This window comes from Episyrphus balteatus, chromosome 3 (genome assembly GCF_945859705.1).
Source record: "Episyrphus balteatus chromosome 3, idEpiBalt1.1, whole genome shotgun sequence".
NCBI classification, from domain to species: Eukaryota; Metazoa; Arthropoda; class Insecta; order Diptera; family Syrphidae; genus Episyrphus; species Episyrphus balteatus.
The window spans coordinates 130,169,913-130,176,908 of record NC_079136.1 but is presented as its reverse complement, the minus strand read 5'-3'; positions in this window follow the sequence as shown (position 1 = coordinate 130,176,908).

Below are 6,996 nucleotides of genomic sequence, written 5' to 3'. Positions count from 1 at the left end.
TCGTTTAAGCTTTTTGAACAAAATATAACTCAGCGCGCAGGCAAAGTATAGCATTGGTTTTTCGCTAGAAAAAAAAAACGCGCGACCCACTCCAAATCAATGAGCTTCCTCCTCTTTCCATTGCTCGCCATCACAGACTCTGTCATCTCGCATCTCTTTGAATGTCTTTGTGTTGTAGTGTCGTACATTCATTCATTCAGTAAACTCTCTAGGTACATCAGTCCCAAAGACCACAGCAGCTTTGTCGAATGTCGCCCATACTCACTGTTCACTGACTTAAAAAATTCCTATGGGGGTGTCCCTTCTTCTTAATGCCTACTTTACGGATACATAGTGTGTAATGAGAAGTTATTATATTTTTTTTGGTTGTTGTAATTTTACGACAGTATCAAACCAAATTTGACAAGAAGAAGAATGATACTTTTGAAAATGTTAACGAAGAATTGATATGATTGACAATCAAAATGAAATTAAGGCAGGGCGTGGACCAAGTCTGTGTTTTACAGCGAACTTGGATTAATTTTTTTTTGTTTTATTATTATGTCAAATGACCTTGTCGTAATTGCGTTACACTGATTTAATTATTACATATTTATTGTTGATATTTATTGTTGATTATAGTTTTTATAACCATTTAGGGATGTATAGAGGTGAAAAATAATATATATCAGACATAAACATGTAACATTGATGAATTAACAATTTAAATTATTGCATTTGTTTACTCGTATAATAGAACAGTTGGTATTAATCCAATTAAAGAAGTCGTTCTTCGAATCATTTTAATATAATAGGTATTGTTGGCTTAGCGCCATAATATGCATTATGTGCATGTTATTTGTGTGTAAAAGTTATGTCTCTTTAACAAAATTACTTCAACATTTGGGCATTATCAAGAAGGTGGAAAATTTCATTTTCCAGTTTTACTAAAATTTTCAATTTATACTATATATTAATAATTGATTCAACACCTAAATGCTGATTTAAATTATTATAACTGCTAGGAAATAAAAGCTTATGAAAATCGGGGAAAACGTCATTTCGGGAACGATTTTATTAAATCACAAACAGTTAGGAACTCCTTGAACTGAGAATTTCTGAAAATGATAAGGCAGCTTTGTCTGCACGTTGCGATAGCGGTTAAATGCACTTATAACATTTTGTATTCATATAAAATGATACAAGAATTCCCGGAACGATTTGTTGGCCTTTTTAAGGAAAGTGATCCATTTCAGCAAGATCATTTTAATTGTTATAATCAATAGTTTTAATGTAATTTTTTCTCATTCTTAAATTTTCCAATATAAACAATTTAGCATATTTATCTATAAATTTTAGTTGCCTTTCTATGTTTATTAAAAAAATATTCATACTTTTCTACCATATCAATATTATAAAAACAAATAAAACAAATATTGCGGTTGATAACTTGTAAATAAAGGAGGGTGGCACTCTTCCCAGAATTTTACAATTGTAATTTTGTCAAGCTACCCCTTGCATATATAAAATCAAACCACATACATAGAAATAGTATACATTTTGTGATGATGGCACATTAAATGTGAGTGAAGACTCTCGAAAATATTCTTTAATTTTATTTAAAAGTAAATTTGAACTTTGTATAGAGCTCTATGTGCTTGACGCTGTTGTTTTTTTTTTTTTATTTAATTGAGATGGACAGATCCGGCCTTATTCGCATGAGAATGTGTCAGGTGGCGTCCGCTTATGGGACATCTGTTAGATTAAGGTTATTTAAATGTACAAAATGTGGCTTGGGTATATGGTAAACTTAGTGATTTTGGCTTTTTGATTGATATTATGTCCCGTAGTGAATAATTATGATTCAACAATAGAATAGACTAAATATAAGAATAGACAAAGTTTTTAATTGATTTTATAATAATTTAAATTTGTATAATGTCTCGATAAAAGGAAGAGGAGATTATTGCATGGCTTTTTTTAAATTATAAACTAACTCACTTCACTATTTTTAAACGATCTCTTTGTGGAAGGTATATTTTTAAGTCTTCTGAATTAGGAGTAAGTTGTAATATCTGTTTTAAACCTACAACATCATAACGACCCAATATTCAGCTTTATCCTTCAAAATTGAGACCACTTCTTTAAAAATAACACGCATTCATATTTTTAAGTTAACAACAATTCATCCAGTGGATCTAATACCTATAAGCAAATGCAAAAAAAAAAGTTCAAATTTGCTTTCCAATATTAACCTGAAGATTTGACTTTCTCAAGTAATTTAAAGACTTGATTTGAGATAAATACATCGAATGCCTTAAAAAACATGACACAAAAAAAGCTTCATGAACATAAAAATTTCAATATCTCGAAAACCGCACAACAAAAAATCTACTTTAACGTTTAAGCAACAAAATTTATAAAATAATAACTAACTTACTAACCTAACTAACCAATACAAATTTACACCTAATTTATCAGAACAAAATATTACTCATACGACACAGTGACCCAATACCTAAAATGAATAAAATTAAATTGTTTGACCATTTCTTACTCTTATTTCCTGAAAATTGTAAGATTCTAGTTAGGTATATGTCTTTGAATTTAATAAGAGTTTGCCAACTGCAGAGAAACGTCTCAGAAAATATCGTCGCGGTAAAGCAAAATTGTTCTAAGTCGCAAAAAGCTAATTTTACAGGGGACGATTTTTAAATTTCAAATTGGTTTAAAACGACAATTTTCTGCTCGTTTGCCATTCAAGTTATGTTTTTTATAAAGTTTGTAGGTGCATACTATTTTTAAATATTTATTAAAACTAAAAACCCAAAATTGGACATAGAACAATTCCTATACAAGTACGTTTTTTCCTTAAATAAAAAGTGGACTTAGAAGAAAATATGATGGGACTTAGAACAATCAAGAATACTTGGGCTCATTTTGAAAAGGCTACTTCCCTGTTTTTATTGTTCTATGTCCCATTAAATGAAATGAAATGAAAAACAGTAAAACTGCATCATTAACTCATTTTCTGTAAAAAGTGGATTTAGAACAAATTTTGCTTTACGCCGACGATTAAAACTTCGATTTTTTTACACGATCCGCAATAACTTCCCTATGGTGCAGTTAAAATTTAAAACATAGGTCTCAGAAAAAGAAAACGAAATTTCGCACTCACGGGCTAGCTAAAATATGATATTGGTTTTAAATAAGAGGGATTAAGATCTACTTTATAAATTCAGAAGTCTTCCTGGTCAAAGTTTGACAGCTTGTTGGTTAAAGAGTAAAGGAATATTGTATTTTTAATTTCTATTAAGGATTATCACTGATACCTAGGAAGTATGTTTTTAACATTGTCCTGGTAAAAAGTGTGATATACTTTATTACTTGTTACTACTAGTTTATTATTAATATTAACTTGGTTAACTTTATATACATAATTGATATGGCAAATGTTTATATTTTAAAATTTAAATAAATAAATCAGTTCATTTTATACTTCCAACTTAAAAACATCGTAAAAAGTACCTACTCTTTTCTTCATATAGATTTTAAAACCCTTAAAATTCTTGAAATTGAAAGAATATCCTTAGTGAGCTTGTGTAGGTATGTAATAAGTTTTTTGACACGATTTGCAGAAAAGTTGCAATTGCTTTTACAATCTAAACGAAACCTTAAAAATGGTTTGCCAGTCCGCAACCCTGTTCCGAAATGTGTTTGATAGGAATTTATATTAGTATACAATACTTATAAGAATTTTATTTTTATTTCATCTGTGAGAAACATCCCAAGCTCTTCAAATATTGTCGGCAATTACATTATATGGAACACTTAATACGTTTTCACTTTTCATCTGGCTGAACTAGGTCAAAATTAACTAAATTGTGACTGTCACTTGTGTCCCTTGTAGTTTTGTAAATTATTTTTGTTTATTCAAATTCAACACCCAGCCTAAAAATGTATTCATCTCCTGCTGAGAGGTCGGTGTTCAATTAATTTGACCCATATACTTTTACAATGTTGAAAATCCCAATGATAAGGGCTAATTTCAAATCGACTAACGCTGAATACTTTGAGGAAGGCACATAATAAATGTAATGCATCTATTTGTAAAGCCTAATTTTAACAATTTGTTTCATAGCTGCATAACAATATAGGTAGTATTTTTCTAGATGACCTTGACCAATGGTAGAGCTTAAGGTAATAGTTTGTGAATGGACAGCTGGGATAAAAATGTTCTAGGGAACAGTAAACTTAAAAAAAAACTGACGAACTATTAATTTCAATAGTTTGGAACAATTTTTTTACGCAAATCGTCTTCAACTTTGGAATGTAGGCAATGAAACTAGAAAACTGATGGTAACGAGGATCAGAAAAAATAAATATTTATCAACAATAGGTAGGTAGGTAATTAACTCATCACAGAAGTAGTTTTAAGTATTCACGTCATCGGTAATATTACGATTCTAAAAGCTAGGATCTAATCTCGTGAATATCGTCGGCACAATGCCAAAACCGCGAATCTGCATTTTTGGCCATTTTCACTTTAATGCGTCATCAAGGGGCACGGTAGTGCCCAGCCAAGTTCTCTAGCAACTTCGGCACTACACCCTTATTTACAGGAAACAACTCAGGCCATTTTCGACCCCCCTCTAACTTCCACACCAAAGATGCTAGAAATTTCAAACTCGCTACATTTGTTGAGCTGGTCAAAACCAAACACCTCGCCTCCTACGATGAGTAGTTTCTGAGATATAGGGCTTTAAAAATCGCAAAAACCGTAACTGACTCACTGACTCACTGACAGATCATCAAAATTATGGAGAACTTCCCGATATCGTAGAAACTTGAAATTTTACACGGTGATAGGACTTGTGGTGTATACAAAGGAAAAAATCGAAAACTTGAGATTTTCAATTCAGGGGGCGTGGCATCCGCCCATTTCCGCTGAATTATCATAAAATATTATAGAGCACTTCTAATTATCGTAGAACCTTGAAATTTGGTAGAATGGTAGAGCTGATAGTTTATACAAAGGAAAAAATTTAAAATTTGAGAATTTCAGCCAGGGGGCGTGGCAACCGCCCATTTCCGCTGAATTTTCATAAAATATTACAGAGCACTTCTAACTATCGTAGAATCTTGAAATTTGGTAGAATGGTAGAGCTGATAGTTTATACAAAGAAAAAAATTTAAAATTTGAGAATTTCAGCCAGGGGGCGTGGCAATCGCCCATTTCCGCTGAATTTTCATCAAATATTATAGAGTACTTCTGACTATCGTAGAATCTTGAAATTTGGTAGAATGTTAGAGCTGGTTGTTTATACAAATTAAAAAATTTAAAATTTGAGAATTTCAGCCAGGGGGCGTGGCAACCGCCCATTTCTGCTGAATTTTCATAAAATATTATAGAGCACTTCTGATTATCGTAGAATCTTGAAATTTGGTAGAATGGTAGAGCTGGTGGTTTATACAAAAGAAAAAATTTTAAATTTGAAAATTTTAGACAAGGGTCGTGGTAACCGCCCATTTTTTCTGAGCAATACCTTGCAAAAAGTAGTGAAATCACAACAAAAACATTACTGTTAAAAAAAGAGCCAAGTTCTAATATGTTGAAGGTATACTAGCACAAAAAGTACTGAAATGTAAAAGTGTACCAAGTTCTAAAGCTTGGCTTTAAATTTGTATACAAAATGTTGATTGTTTACTTGGCAATTTTTCAAATAGCTTTAAAAATCGGTAATTTAAAGAAAGTCAAGAGAACAATCAACATTTTGTATACAAATTTAAAGCCAAGCTTTAGAACTTGGTACACTTTTACATTTCAGTACTTTTTGTGCTAGCATACCTTCAACATATTAGAACTTGGCTCTTTTTTTAACAGTAATGTTTTTGTTGTGATTTAATTATTATCGGTCCCTCTATTCACTGTGTCAATCCAAATCCTCCATATGAAACCTAAACAATCATTTTCTGTTGCACGAGTTTCGATAAGATTGCATGATATATAGGGGAATTTTGTTTCCTTGCAAATGTTTTTAAATTAACATTAATTCTACTAGTCTAAGAGCCCACAGCACAAATTAAATAGAAAAGTCTCCAAAAGTCTTTAGTTCTATTGATTACATCGGCAAGATTGATGTCTTCAGCCTTAGGGCAAATGACAATGCACAGCTCCTGTATTTTTTATAATATGAAAATGTGTGAATTTAGTGTACCTACTCATATGAATGGGGAAAACTCACGTTCTTTAACCCCCCGAAAAATATATAAAGCCGCGATTTAAAGCTGCCAGAATTTTGTGTGCGACCATGAATCTCTCAGAATTAATTTCCAAGGAACAAAAAATCGTATCAAATGTCAGCTAGATTTCCTTGGAAAATGCATACCCAATACCAATAAATTCCGAACAAACTTCTGACCATCGTTTTTGTTTGCAACGAGAAAAACATTTATTCACGATAGCCCTTAAATCTTTCTTGGGCATCGAAGCTAAATAGACTGAATAATTAGTTGCATGAATGCAAAACCTTAGTCCAAAATTTCAAATTTTGTTTTTCCTTTTGAGAAAAAAGCCAATTGCGTTCTGAGCCTGTCTTTGTGATGATCAGAGAAAGGTTTTTTCTAACTTATGAAAGTATAGACTATACAAACCCGATTCATGTTCCCCTGATTCCAAACATATGTTTTTAATTTTGCCTTTTTACCCTTTAGTGCCTTTTTTACTCATCAGTTCCTCTTTTGTTTATTTTTGGCAATTTTGTTTGTTTTATGTGCCTTTTTTAAGAATATGTTTTTTTAAATCGAAAAAAATCTTGAATCTAAATTTCTATAAGTGATAATAGCATAATTTCATTCACCTCAGTTGACATTATTTCACTTAAAAATATGGCCGCAACATAATCTTAAGAAAAAAAAATTGTTTGTAGGTACTTAACATATTAGAAAAAGAAAGTAGAAAGATTGATTTGATACCTACTTTCCTATTTCCTTTCTAAATTAAATTTCTTATTTTTT